Source organism: Urocitellus parryii, chromosome 4 (assembly GCF_045843805.1).
Source record: "Urocitellus parryii isolate mUroPar1 chromosome 4, mUroPar1.hap1, whole genome shotgun sequence".
NCBI lineage: Eukaryota > Metazoa > Chordata > Mammalia > Rodentia > Sciuridae > Urocitellus > Urocitellus parryii.
In genome coordinates, this window is record NC_135534.1 from 55,287,129 (window position 1) to 55,303,416 (window position 16,288).

At 32.4% G+C, this 16,288-nt stretch overlaps 1 pseudogene; it reads left to right on the plus strand.

Moving 5' to 3' along the window:
• Window positions 1-14,744: 14,744 nt before the first annotated feature.
• LOC144254399 (olfactory receptor 5P76-like) lies at window positions 14,745-15,690 on the plus strand (annotated as a pseudogene).
• Window positions 15,691-16,288: the final 598 nt, after the last annotated feature.

Genomic DNA, 16,288 nt, shown 5'->3' on the forward strand with positions numbered 1-16,288 from the left:
TGACATCTTTTATTTTCTCAGGCTTGATATAGTCAAAGTGTCCCATAGATATAATGAATAGAAACTGAATGCTTGTGTGTGAAATACATTTTTCGACATATCATATTCAGTGTAGAGTGTTGCAGTAATTCACTTGCAGGTCAGCATGAGAAAGAATTAAGAAGCAGAGCAAGCAAAGCGGCAGAAGAAAAAAAAATCCTTTATTGTATATAGCAATCTTTTTATAGTACTGTGAACAAAGAACGCCGCCTTCCAACAGCAATAAATCAGGTCTTTCAGCTAATTAAACATAGCCTACAGAAGTTTTACTTTTTAATGAGAAGTGACCAGCTTCTCATGGCTAATCTGCTTTTGGCCTGGAGCATGCTGAGTTCTGCTCTTTGTTAAGAACAGATAAAAAATTTTTCTTAGCGCCCTCTTAGCCCACTTGGGAGAACATCCTGTTTTCAGGCAAGTCCTCCCAAGGACAGTGGACACCTCATTTTCAAGCATGTCCACTGTTACCTATCTATACCTTGACAGAATATCCCGTTTTCAGGCAGACTCCATCAAGGACAGTAAGAGTAACACACTCACATCTGATTCTCTACAGTAGAACTTCTCAGTAAATAAAAGAGTTCAATTTTCAGATGTTATAGTATTCAAGGATTCATAGTGAGTTGCCATTAATAAAACTAAATCAAATTTTAAAATTAAGAATTCAAATTGACTCACAGAAAACAAAATCTGCTGGAAATGCTTTTGAAGTAGCAATCAATGGAAATAATGGACAGTATAAACAAAATCACAAAGATTTAAAATGTGGGAATTAATTAACATAGACTATAATATTACTTAGAGTAAAATGCTAAAAGATCACTTGAAATGTATATTATCACAGAGAACAAACCAAACTAAAAAGCATGCAGAACATTCATAAAGAACTTCATAACTGACAATACTTCACAGACTTACACCAGGTTTGCTCCTCTGGTATCATAATGCTGAGGATTTTTACATAGGATTTCATGTGATAGTACAGGCAGAAGAGCATCCTTGCTTAGAAACCTTATGACCTTAACTAGAACCAGTTTATCTTATAATGTTAGAAGTAGTTCTGGAGTCCTTGCAAGGGTTGCTTATAGTTAAAATCAGCACACACTGGAAAGAATATGGCAAAAAACAGAATGTTTTTGTGTATTGTCCTCTCAGTCCAGATGCAATTTACAATTAATAAACATTTTTTTTACACAGGTATTGTCTCTGCTTAATAAAAATTACTCTGACAATGACATTCTAGAATGTTTTGTTATAAACAATGAGCAAAAATACTGACCATTTGATATTTTAGTTTCTTAGGATTTATGGGAAATTCAGTCAAAGTCAAATTGACTCACAGAAAACAAAATCGGCTGAAAATGCTTTTGAAGTAGGAATTGATGGAAATTGAGAGAAGACAAAATATTTTGTTAACCATTTTTCTTAAAGGGTACAATGCAGATTATCAGGCATCATAAATGTTATACAGTTTTGATTTATAATTCTGAACAAATATACTGTATAAGAATCCATTATGGTTCATAGGCAGAATATAAGACCTTGAGTGCTGTTATCTGAGAAATAGGTCACCTTTCTGTGTGCAAATACATGGTTCTCAGAGAAATTATAAAACAACTTCAGGTTTTATAAAAGAGGCACTGTAGTCTTCACACTTCTGTAATTTTTTTGTGGAACAGTCTCAAATTTTTTTTCCATAACAATATAGCTATTAATAATGAAGTTATGCAGAAAATAATGGTTAAAAAACTGTAAGTTTTTGGCTGTTGATGCATTTTACAGTAATTTTTCTATAACTACATCAGTGTTATTGCCACATATTAACCTTCCTGGCAGATAAAATGTAATAGCTAAGGAAAAACTAAAACTCCCCTCTCAGGTTAATGAAATATAAAAGGTAATAATCCGATATAGTTTTTTTTGAGACAGGGTCTCACTGAGTTGCTTAGGGCCTTGCTGAATTGCTGAGGCTGACTTTTAATTTGCAGTCCTTTTACCTCACCCTCCCAAGCTGTTGGGATTACAGGTGTGAGCCACCATATCTGCTTGATATATTTTTCAGGAAAGAATTTTACAGCAATTTTTAAGTAGCACAGTGTAAAAAATCTGAACTACAATAGACAACATTAATAAGAGCACAATTCACAATAGCCAAGCTAGAGAACCAACATAGGTGCATTTCAACATATGAATAGATAAAGAAAATGTGGCATATATACACAGTGGAGTATTACTCATCCATAAAAAGAATGAAATTATGGCATTTTCTAGTAAATGGATGAAACTGAAGACTAGGGGAAATAAGACGGTCCCCAAAAGTCAAAGGTTGAAGTTTTCTCTAATATGCAGAAGCTAATCCAAAATAAGGGGGAGGGGCTGAAAAAGAATAGAAGAAAGGTCAGTAGAGTAGACAAAGGGGAATAAAGGGAAGGAAGAAGAGGTAGGACAGGGAAAGGACAGTGGAATGAATCTGATCTAATTTAGAATGTACGTATATGAATATCCCACAATGAATCTCACTATCATGTACATCAGCAAGGCCCTAATTTAAAAAAAAACCTCTGAATAAATAGCAGAAAGATCAACAGAGTAGAGCAAAGAGAACGGGGGGAGAGCAAGGGGAAATACTGATGACTGCATTGAATTAGAACAAATTATATTCCATGCTTTCATCATTATGTCAAAATGACTCCTATTGTCATGTATAACTGAAAAGAACCAATAAAAATAGTTTACCAAAAATATGTAGAATATATTGAAGCACAACAACCTATAGCAAAGAATAAACAAAACATATTTTTAAAAATTGACCTAGAATTGGTAATGGGCATAAGTCACAACTTGTTTTAAAATTTTTCAATTTTCAATTCTATAGTCCAATAAAGCCAGAAATCAACAAAAAGATAACTAGAAAACCTCCTTTTATTGGCAAGTAAATTAATATACCATTAAATATTCCACATGTCAAAGAAGAAATTCAAAATAGATTTTAGGACACAAATGAATAATCAGAAAATTATATATATATATATATATATATGCATATATTTAAACTTATGATTGAGGTATACAATTTTATTTAAAAAATTATAAACTTAAATTCATGCACTAGGAAAATGCTAAAAATTAATGATTTGTCTTCATTTCAATAGGTATAGAATAACAAAGAATAGGGAAGGATGCAAACAGAGTATAGAAGGAAATGTATTGTAAAATTAATAGGAGAAATTAATCAAATAGAAGATTTCATGGTGGAGCAGAAAAACAGTCAAATATTTATTTTCTTACAATGATTTTTGTTAGTATGTTTATACAAAAATAAAAAGGAAAATTCAAAAAACAAAAATTAGAAAATTAATAAAGAATAGGACTATAGATTTTTCAAATATTATTAATAAGATTGAATATAAACAATTCTATGTAAAATTTTCTTATAACTTAGATAAAATTAAAAGTTCTAAAAATAATAAAACTAACCAAAACTAACACAAACACCATAAGAAAACTCTAGTAATCATTCAACCATTAAAGAAATTTAATCAATGTATAAAAATATTTCCATAAATAAAAAGTACAAATAGAAATGTCTCACAATAAGAGTTACTAAATATTAAATATGTTCAAGTAAGTAATAATTCCAATATTATACAAACTCATTGACAAATGAGTGCGCCGTTCACCTCAGTAATAATACTTCAGATGTGTTGATACTGAAACACAACGATGATGAAAGCAATGGGAATCATAGCCCAACTTTTTCTTTCTGAAACTCAATAAAAAAATTTTCTGGAATATTAGCAAACTCAATCAGCAATTTATGAAAATAAAAGTATATCAATATAAGGTTTAGTTTATTCTAGGAAAGAAATGCAGATTTAACAATAGAAGCTCAACATAGATTGAAGTAATTGAATATCAGATTCAAACAGAAATCCATTAGCTGAAAACCATAGTAAGCAAACTGAAAAATGTGACAGGAGGATCAATATGAGAATTGACCAAATGGAAGAAGCACTGAGATCAAAGGCTATTTTAAAGTGCAAGTTTGGAGGTGGAAAAAGAAAAGAGAATGAAGAATAATGAAGAAAGCTTATAGGAATTTTGTGACAGTATTCAAAGAGCAAATATTTGGGTTCCAGGGTTCCAGAGGAAGAATGACAAATGTGTCAAAACCTTACTCAAAGAAATAATAACAGAAAATCCCTCAAACCTAGAGAAGGATACAAAAATCCAGGAATAGGAAGGTCAAAGTTTACTAGTTAAATTCAATTTAATTTATTTAGGAAGTTTATTCAGTTTATTTAGGAAGTTTATTCAAGTTTATTCAGGAACATAAGCAAGCTCTCAAATGTTGAAGACAGCAAGTTATCATAGCAGCAAGAGATAAGAAACAATATATAAGGTTGTCCATTTCACTGGAGAGCAGACTTATATGTGGAATGTAAAAAAGCTATCATATGGAAATTTACTAATTTTGGTACCAGGGGTTGAGCCCAGGGGCACTGAACCACCTATCCAGGTCTTTTATTATATTTTATTTAAAGATGGAGTCTCACTGAGTTGCTTAGGACCTCACTAAATTGCTGATCCTCCTGCCTCAACCTCCCAAGCTGCTAGAATTACAGTTATGCACCACTGCATCCAGCAGCAGAAGTTTAGAGTAGAATAGTGGTTTATAGAGGTTTGGAATTATGAGGGAGGTGGGAAAGTTGGGGAAAGTTTAATTAATGAGTGCTAAGTTACGGTTAGGAGCAAGAAGTTCTCCTATGCTAGTGCACAGTAAGGTGACTAGGTATAATAATATACTGTGTATGTCAAAAGCTAAAGAAAGAATTTTAAAGGTTTCTTCATAAAATGATAAAAGTTAAAGAAAATTGATTTATTTAACCTTATTTGAGCATTACACAATGTATATATGTATCAAAACATTATAAGGTACCCCCTTAATATGCACAATTTTTATAAACAGTCTTGTATACAACCGTCAATAAACGACAGAGACTGGTTTTGCTAGCTTGTTTGGAAATTTAGAGAGGACCTTTTAGAAAGATATGAGATATGTAGACAGATGGAAGCCTAATGTCTGAGTATTAAATCTGCCTTAATCCCAGGCTTGCCACAAAATTATTTAAGCATGGGCTATGCTAAAGAAGGAGATGTATGCACAGATGGTTGGATTGTATACAGCAAGATTTTTGAGTTTGCTGCTACTTTCACTGAAGGAATTATTAAACATAGACATCAAGGTGCAGGAAGATGAAACAGTGATTAATTGAAGGATCAGAGAACAGAGCTTGGGAACAGATGAGCCTGAGGAAATTTCGTGGATACCTACATGTAAGGGAGCTGCAAACAAGAATAAACTGTCCAAATTACAGTTGAGTACAAAATTCAATCATAGAGGAGTCTCCCTAAGAGTCATGTATAAAAGCACCAACTAGAAGTTGAAAGAACTTAACACACACACACACACACACACACACACACACACACACACACCACTATTTAGCTTTGAAAAAGGAGATTCTATTACTGCAACAACATAGATAAAACTGGGGGACATTACACTAGGTGAAATAAGGTGGTCACTCTGAATAATAAGGTTCCCTCCTCAGTGTGGGAAACATGAAGGCCCATTCTCATCATTTATAGTCAATGTGTTACTGGCGGTCCCAGGCATGCAATAAGACAAATAAAATTAATCAAATTAAGAAAGATCAGACAAAGAAGAAGGAAAAGTACCTTTATTAGCAAACAGCATGTCTGTTTACACAGAAAATTACAAAAGATCTTTAAAGCATAACACTAGAATTAATTTAGTAAGATCATTAGTGATATTATAATTAATGCATAAAACATTCCATCCTTGACTTTCTGCATCTTGCTTTATTTACTCAGCATGATGTTCTCCAGATTTGTCCATTTACCAGCAAATGACATAATTTCATCTTATTTATGGGTTAGTAAAATAACATTTTTTTATATTTTTCTATTGAGGGACACCTAGGTTGGTTCCATAACTTTGTGATTATGAATTATGCTACTATAAACATTGATACGCAAGTATCCTTACAGTATGCTGATTTTAGTTCTTTTGGATAAATACCAAGGTATAGAATAAGCTGGGTCATACATAGTGGTTTCATCCTGGTCTTTTGAAGAATCTCCGTAGTGCTTTCCATAGTGGTTATACTAACTTGCAGTTCCACCAAAAGTGTGCTTTTTCTGAACATCCTTGCCAGCATTTATTATTATTATTTTTTATGATTTCCATTCCAAATGGAGTGAGGTAAAATCTCAATGTAGTTTTGATTTGAATTATTCTGGTTCCTAAGAATGTTGAACATTTTACCATCTATTTATTGGCCATTGGCATTTCTTCTTGAGAAATGGCTATCTAGTTCATTTTCTCATTTATTGTCTGGGTTATTTAGTGGGTTTTTAAAGTTTTTGGAGTTTTAAATATATTCTGGTTATTAATCTCCTGTAAGAAGAGTAGCTAGCAAATACCTTGTATCCTTCAGGCTGTCTTTCCACACTCTTAGTTATTTCCTTTGCTGTACAGAGGCTTTTTAATTGAAGCCATCCCACTTATTGATTCTTGGTTTTATTCCTTAAATTTCAGGGATCTTACTAAGGAGATCAGACCTGTGCCAATATGATAGGAGTAGACTATGTTTTCTTCTAGCAGCTGCAATATTTCTGATCTTTGATCTACTTGGAGTTTATTTTTATGCAGGGTGACAGGGATCTAGTTTCATTTATTCTACATGTGGATATCCAGTTTTCCTAGAACCATTCGTTAAAAATGCTGTTTTCTATTGTATGTTTTTGGCAACTTTGTGAAGCATCAGATGACTGTATATTTGCCTTTGAGTCTTCTCTTCTATTTCATTGGTCTTCACATCTGTTTTGATGCCAGTGTTGTGCTGTTTTTTTTTTTTTTAACTGTAGATCTATAGTATAATTTGATGGTTTTTACTGTGGTGATGAAGAATTGCTCTTCTTTCTCAGGATGGCTTTGCATATTCTGTCTCTCTTCTTCTTCCAAATGCATTTTTCTACTGTTTCTCTAGTTTATGAAGAACATTGGTATTCTGATGACGATTGCCTTGAATCTCTGTAACATCTTTGGTAGTATGGTTACCTTGACAATGTTAATTCTGTCTAACTAAGATCATGAGAGGTCTTTGTATCTTCATGTGTTTTCTTCAATTTTTTTTTTAGTGTTCTATAATTTTCACTGTAAAGTACTCTTATCCCTTCCATTGGTTAGATTTATTTCAAAGGTTTGTTTGTTTGTTGTTTGAGGGTATTGTGTATATAATTGTTTTCCTGATTACTTTCTTAGCAGATCTATTATTAAAATATAGTGATTGATTTTTGTGTATTGATCTTGTATCCTGCTACTTTTTTGAATTTGTCTATTTACTCTAGAAGTCTCTTGGTAGAGTATTTTGGGTCTTTGAAATATAGAATCAGATTATCAGAAAAAAGATAATTTGACTTCTTCATTTCCTATTTGTAGACCTTTCATTTCCTTTTCTTGTCTGATTGCTCTGGCTAGAATTTCAAGAATTGTATTGAATAGAAGTGGTTAGAGTGGACATACTTGTTTTCTTCCTAATTTTAGAGAATAGACTTTCAGTTTTTCTCCATTGAGTATGATGTTGGCTTCAAGTTTGCTATATAGAGCCTTTAGTTTTGAGGTATATTCCTTCAACTCCTAGTTTTCCCAGTGTTTTTGACATGAATTGTGGATAGAGTTTGTTGAAGGCTTTTTCTATATTTATAGAGATGATCATGGGATTTTGGATCTTGATTCTATTTATGTGATGAATTAAACTTCTTGATTTGCATATGTTGACCCAACCTTGCAATCCTCAAGTGAAATAAACTTGATCATTGTGTACAATATTCTTAATGTGTTTTTTTTTTTTGGGAGGGGGGGATGTACCACGGTCTTAACTGAGGGGCACTCAACCACTGAGCCACATCTCCGCCCCTATTTTGTATTTTATTTAGAGACAAGGTCTCACTGAATTGCTTAGAACCTCACCATTGCTAAGGCTGGCTTTGAATTTGTGATCCTCCTGTCTCAGCCTCCTGAGTTGCTGGGATTACAGGAGTATGTCACTATGCCCTGATTAATGTGTTTTTGAATGCAGATTGCCAATGCATGGAAATTTTTGGCACCAGGGATTAAACCCATAGATGCTTAACCACTGATTCACATTCTTAGCCCTTTTTATTTTTTATTTTTCGTTAGGGTCTTGCTAAATTGCTTAGGACCTCACTAAATTGCTAAGGCTGACTTTGAACTTGTGATCAGATTGCTAATATTTTATTAATAATTTTTATGTCCATGTTCATCAGTATATTGATCTGCAGTTTTCTTTCCTGATGTGTCTTTATCTGATTTTGATGATAAGGATGTTACTGGCTTTATAGAATAAATTTGGGAGTGTTCCCTCCCTTTCTATTTTATGGAATAATTTGATGAAGATTGGCATCAGTTCATCTTTAAAGATCTTAGTTGACAATTCATCTGGTCCTGGGCTTTTCTTTCTTGGGAGGTTTTTATTGCTGCTTCAATCTTATTTGTCTATTTAGGCTTTCTATATCCACTTGTTTCAATTTGGTAATTCATATATGTTTAGAAATTGCCAATATTATCTAGATTTTTCATTTTATTGCAGTAGAAGTTTTCAAAATAATTCCTTACAATCCTTAGAATTTCAGCAAATGTCTTTGGTGATATTTCCTTCTTCATCTTTAATTTGTTGATTTGAGTCTTTTTTCTATTTCTTGTTACTTTAGCTAAAGGTTTATCAATCTTATTTATCTATTCAGAGAATCCAATACTTTGTTGAATTGATCCATTGTATTTTTTTAATTCTCAATTTCATTAATTTTGGCTCTAATCTTAATTATTTTCTGTCTTCTATTAGCTTTGGAATTTATTTGTTTTTGCTTTTCTAGAGCCTTGAGATGTAACATTAGGTAATTTATTTGAGACCATTCTTTTTTTTAAAAATGTATGCACTCAATGCTCTAAACATTCCCCTCAGAACTGCCTTCATAGTGTTTCAAGGATTTTGATATCTTGTATCTCTGATTTGTTCATTTCTAAAATTTAAAAAATTTCTCACCTGATTTCTTCTCTGAGTCATTCCTCATTCAAAAGTGTTTCAATTGCCATGTGTTAACATGATTGTGATTTTTATTTTGCTACTGGCTTCTAGTTTCATTCTATTATGATCTGATAAAATACATGGAACTATTATTTTGAGTTTTTTGGGGTTGACTAAGACTTGCTCTGTATACTAAAATATGGTTAATTTTGGAGAAGTTTTCATGTATAGCTGAGAAGATAGTGAAATCAGTTGTTGATAGACAAACTATTCTGTAGATGTCCTTAATGTTCACTTGATGAATAATATTTTTAGATCTGAAGAGTCTGTACTTAGTTTGTGTCTGAATGACCTATTGGTGAGAGAGGTGTACCATAATACAGTATTACTGTACTAGATTTTATCTGGGACCTTATGTCTAGTAGTGTTTATTTTATGTAAATAGGTGCACTAACATTTAGGCATAAATATCTACAATCGTTATATTTTCTTGTTGGATAGACTCCTTTACCAATATGAGGTGATCTTCCTTATTTCTTATGATTAATTTTAGCTTGAAGTCTTCTGTGTTAAATATGAGAGAAGCTACTCCATTTGCATGGTATATTTTTTCCCCAAAACTTTCATATTCAGCCTATGTGTCTTTCCTTTAAAGTGAATCTCTAATGAACAACAAAAGGTTGGGTCCTGTTTTTTTTTTTTAACCCACTCAGCCATCTACATCTTTTAATTGTAGAATTGAGACAATTACAGTGTCATCATAGAGAGATGATTATTATTTCCTGTCATTTTGATTTATTTGTAATGTTTTATTTGCACTTGGGTTTCCTTCACTAAGCTACTCTTCTGGTGGGATTCCTTCATTTGCTCTCTTTGAAATTTGGCTTGCATTTCCTCTGCATGAAATATTTCTTTAAGCATTTGTTGTAATGTCTGTTTAGTAGTCATAAATTTCTTTTAGTTTCTGCTTATCATGGAAGGTTTTTATTTCACCTTACATTCTGAAGGATATCTTTGCTGAATAAAGCAATCTTGGTTGGCAATCATAATCTTTCAGAATTTGGTATATATTATTCCAAACCCTTCCTAGCTTTAAAAATCTGGGCTGAAAAATCAGTGGTGATTCATATTCATTTCCATCTAAATCTGAACTTCTGTTTTTGTCTTTCATCTTTTAAAATTCAATCCTTGTTCTGTATATTAAATATTATAATTATAATGTGCCTTAAGAGGATCTTTCATGAACTCATCTATTTGATGTTCTGAATACCACATATATTTGAATATCCATCTCATTTTCCAGGTTTGAAATTTTTTCTATTATTATTTCACTGAAAAGGTTTATACATGTTCTTAGTTTGTATCTCACTTTATTCCTTGATGCCAATGATCCTTAGATCTAGTCTCTTCATATTGTTCCATATTTCCTGAATATCTTGGTCATGGTCTATTATCATTTTTTAGTGCCAAGTTTTTAAAGATTTTACATTCTGTATTTGATATCTGAAAAATCTGTCTTCTGCATCATCTAAACTATTAGTGATACTTTTCATTAAATTTTAATTTGGTAAATTATTTTATTTCAATGATATCTGATTGATTCTTGATAACAATAACTATCTATTTATTGAAATGATCTTCCATTTCCTGTATTTTCTTTCTTAGTTCATTTCATATATCTATTTTTAGGTTCTTAGTCATTTTATATATCAACTTTTAAATTATTTATCTGGCTTTTCGTCAACTGTAATATCTGAAGGCATGCAGTACAAATCCCCAAAACTTGTTCTTGGTACCTTAAATAGCTCTCACTATTCTGATTGGTTTGCATATCTACACAAATAATCTTCCTAATTTACAGAAAAAGTCCTTATAAAACATGATTCAGACTGCATTGAATCTCCACATTAATTTTTTTTTAGGATTGGCATCTTAATGATACTAGGTTTCCCATTCCTGGTATATGGTATATCTCATTCTATTTGATTAGGTCTTTTAAAATTTCTACTTAAAATTATTAATGTTTGTCAATCTACTTCTAAATATTTATGCTTTTGTCATACTATAAATATATATGTTTATTTTTAATAGTAGCATGTAAAAATAAAATCCCATATTATACTTTTATTCTTCCAATTTACTAAATTAGCTCTAATACATGTTTATATATTTAAAAATTTCTGCATGAAAAACTGCATACAAATACAAATGGAGACTTTTATTTTTTGTTTAATTTTTATGTCTTTACTTTTTACATTACTCTGTATTACCTTTCTTCAATACCTAGGGCCTACAGTATAATATTGATTGAAAGTATGGTGAGGGTGGGTTCCATTATGTTTTCCACAAACATAAAAGGAAATAATTTCCTCTTTTACCATTAAGAATGATAGTGGTGGAAAACAATACATAGATGCTCCTTGCCAGACTTCTTATTATTTACTTCCTATTTTCTACTTTCTTTTAGGTTGTTTGAAATTTTTGAATTCTGTTCAACGCCTCCATTGGCATTTTCGGCATGTATTTTTCTTGTTTTTTATATTAATACTCTCAAAATTACAATACATGTTCCTAAATTTTCACATTTTACCTAGGGTTACTATTATAGTAATTCAGCTCAGATATAAAGACACTGAGATCTCTTGCATGTATCTACATAAATATATCAAAATTATTCAATATCATATAACATTATACATGCAAATAATATACATGCAAATAATATGCAGACTTTTATGTACCTTAAAGAAATTAAAGTTTATACAATTGATTTTTATATCAAACAAAGTATTCACCATTCACCATTTTAGATTCTCTTTATCCATTCCTGCAAGTGAGAGATTCATTGTCCCCTGATGTCCATCTTCCTAGTTGTTTAATCAACAACATAACTGAAACAACTATAACATGATTCAACTGTAACAAGGTGGAAACTCAGAGATGGACTTCCAGAATTGTCCATCTGAAAGCTCAGGTTATGTGTCTGCACTGCATTCCACTTACATTATTTGGGGTTGTGCTCAGGATATTAGCTGCTTCCACATCTAGAAAGTCTTGCATAGGGACTGTGTAGGTGGCTGATGGTCTCCCAGAAGGTTGTAAGCTTCAGACAAAGAGTGGAGCATGGAAGGAGACACTTTGCTGGATGGTACCAGGAGAAGGAATCTAACAAGGTGAGGTAGAATCTTGTAGAATAGGTTGTTTGGATTCTTCAGTCTCCATTCTCTCATTTGAAAAATGAGGATAATAAGCTGTTCACAATGATGCATACCTTTAATCCAAGTAACTCATGAGGCTGAGGCAGAAGGATTGCAAGTTTGAGGCCAGTCTCAGGATCTTAGTGAAACACAACCTAAAAATAAAAATATAAAAGAGGGTTAGGGACACAACTCTGTGGTAGAGTGCATGTGGGTTTATTCCCCAGTACTACCAGAAAAAATAAGTATAATAGAAGTTCCTACTTGATAAAACTGTTGTGAGAATTAAATATACGTAAAATGTTTAGCATAGTGATTGTATAAAGTGAGTTCCATGTGAATATTGGTTATTATTATATTAGTGGAGGCAGAATCACTCCTCAAATGAGAGGTTTCAGAGAAGGTTGAGATAGGAGATTCTCAAATTAGAAGTAGTAAGAGCATATGGGTAAGACTAAGTCTTCAGGTTGAAGATTCCTGCATTCCACCATGATCTATCTACACCACAAGCAAGTACTCAAGAAGCAATGCTTTGAGATACTTTTTCATCTGGAAGTCATCCAAACATCTTTTAAAAATCTGTACTTCTTTATACAACTCTCAAGACAGTTATTTTCTTACTTCTGCTCTGCAATTAATGTACATGACTTAACAATTAACGTACATGCCTTAAAATACTTATTACTTAAAATTCAACTTTACTTGCAGTTTTACCTCGTATTCCCCAAGGTACTTAATGGCAAGTGTTACAGATATCAATACACAATACTTATCAATAAACACATATTGATTGATCAATAGTAAGGTTAGCATTTTATATCTGAAGTACAGCAATGAATATTTCTTAATCAGAAATATCAGAGTTCGCTTGGAACTAGTATTTATGTGTAAGATAATTTGTCATATTGTGCTCTTTAGTAATTATTAAACAAAGGTTACAGAACTATGCAGATAGAAAAAACAAAAGAACAAATTGACCACTTGAGAATTGACAGAATCTTGAAGGATTGGTTGTTTTCATGTTTGAATTGAACTTCTCAATATCTACTACATAAAATAATGATACTCTGTGATGCCTTTGAATTCACATATGAATCTCTAATGTCTTCAGAGATTTATCCCCAGCTGAGAACAAAATGAAAAGAGCTATATAACCACAATGTTTTTGGTCTATTACTGAAATATGAATCAGTTCTCATTTCATGAGGTAAGATTTTGACTTTTGTTTATGAATCTGATGTATTAAACTTCATGTACAATTTGAGAAAACTTTATTCTCTAAAATTATCTGTGCTCAGAAAGGGTAGTGTGGAAAGAGAACAGGTATAATCAAGCAATGAGCTAGTGGGCAATATTGGCTGATTTTCTCTGTTTTCACCATTGGTTTCAGGTGAAGGAAGAAATAGTCACAGCCAAGTTATCAGAAATCCTTGTTCTCTACCCATAAGACAGAAACTTATGATCTTTCAACACTATGCAAGGTTGCCACTCTACCAATGTTGAGATGTTTTGGGAATTCCTTAGTATTTACAATGAATATTTTAAAATGTAAGGAGAAAAAAATCTTTCCAGAATATCTTCTTGTGTTTTTGCATCTGACTGTTAGTTAGGAGGTAATATTGGAAAAGCTTGGTGAATATACTCAGTAAACTTGGAGAGGAAGTTGACCTGGTCAGAAGTTTTGTGATTCTTCTTTCAATTCTATGTTTTATTCAGCTGTATATTATGTTGACAACAATATTATTTCATACCACAAAATCCAAATTAGAAATCATTATTGCAGTAGGAAATAATTTGATTTATTAAATGAATTTATCAGTTTTTTTCATAGGGATTGTATTGATATTTTAAAACATTTAATGCAACAATATTTTTAACTTCAAATACATACAAATTACCCAGCAAATTTATAATACACTTAAAGTATAATAATCAATACATATAATTCATATATATATATATATATATATATATATATATATATTTCTTATATGCTGGAAAGCTAAAAAAGCTTATAAAGTTTAGCCTTATTTAAGTCATTTGGAAAAATCAATGAATAAGAAAGAAAAAAATGAATATTCTTTTTTCCTAATATATTCATCATTCATTTTTGTTATATTCATCTGCCTTATAACTTGATTTTTTTAAACCATATAATATATGAAGAAGAAAAGATACTATATGAAAGAATTTTTCTGGTGTTTATACTAAAACTAACATAAAACACTGATAAAGTCACCATTGCACATAAATAAGTAGTGGCCATGGATCATGTTTATTTACTTCCCATATACATTAATGAAAATGAAACCATCATGTTTATAAATTCTTTCATGTCATGTTTCCCCACAGGTCATTTTTCAGCAGCCACTGTCCCATGGATTCTCTGATCAATGGGAACCACATTGCAGTGACAGAGTTCATTCTATTGGGCTTAACTGAGGATCCAGTCCTCCGAGTCTTCCTCTTTGTGATCATCCTGTGCATCTACCAGGTGACCATCTGTGGCAATCTCAGCACGATCATTCTCATCAGAGTCTCTTCTCAGCTCCATCACCCCATGTACTTTTTTTCTGAGCCATTTAGCTTCTGCTGACATAGGCTATTCGTCTTCTGTCACACCTAATATGCTTGTAAACTTCCTGGTGGAGAGAAATGCCATCTCCTACCTTGGGTGTGGCATCCAGCTTGGTTCAGCAGTGTTCTTTGGGACAGTGGAGTGCTTCCTTCTGGCTGCCATGGCCTATGATCCCTTTGTGGCAATCTGCAACCCACTGCTTTACTCCACCAAAATGTCCACACAAGTCTGTCTCCAGTTATTTGTAGTGGCTTATACAGGGGGTTTCCTTAATGCTTCCTCTTATGTCATTTCTTTCTTTTCTTTGCTCTTCTGTGGACCAAATCTAGTCAATCATTTTTTCTGTGATTTTGCTCCTTTAATTGAGCTCTCCTGTTCCGATGTTGGAGTCTCTGCAATTGTTTCCACATTTTCTGTTGGCTCCATCATTGTGGTAACAGTTTTTGTCATTGCCATCTCCTACATCTTCATCCTCATCACCATCCTGAGGATGAGCTCCACTGAGGGGCGCCACAAGGCCTTCTCCACCTGCACCTCCCACCTCACTGCAGTCACTCTGTTCTATGGGACCATTACCTTCATTTATGTTATGCCCAGATCCAACTATTCCACTGACCAGAACAAGGTGGTGTCTGTGTTCTACATGGTGGTGATCCCCATGCTGAATCCCCTCATCTACAGTCTCAGGAACCAGGAGATTAAAGGGGCTCTGAAGAGACAGCTTAGTAAGAAAATATTTTTTTAGTGATATCTTCTATTTTTTCAGGCTTGATATAGTAAAAGTATCCCATAGATATAATGAATATAACCTGAGTGCTTGTGTTTGAAATATATTTTTCAACATATCATATTCAGTGTAGAGCTTCTCAGTAAATATAAGAGTTCAATTTTCAGATGTTATAGTATTCAGGGATTCATAGTGTGTTGCCATTAATAAAACTAAATCAAATTTTAAAATTAAAAATTCAAATAGACTCACAGAAAACAAAATCTGCTGAACATTCTTTTGAAGTAGGAATCAATGGAAATAATGGACAATATAAACAAAATCACAAAGATTTAAAATGTAAGAATTAATTAACATAGGCTATAATATTACTTAGAGTAAAATGCTAAAAGATCACTTAAAATGTATATTATCACAGAGAACAAACAGAATTAAAAAGCATGCAGAACAATCATACAGAACTTCGTAACTGAAAACTTCACCATACCCACAGACTTACACCAGGTTTGCTCCTCTGGTATCATAATGCTGAGGATTTTTACATAGGATTTCATGTGATAGTACAGGCAGAAGAGCATCCTTGCTTAGAAACCTTATGACCTTAACTAGAACCAGT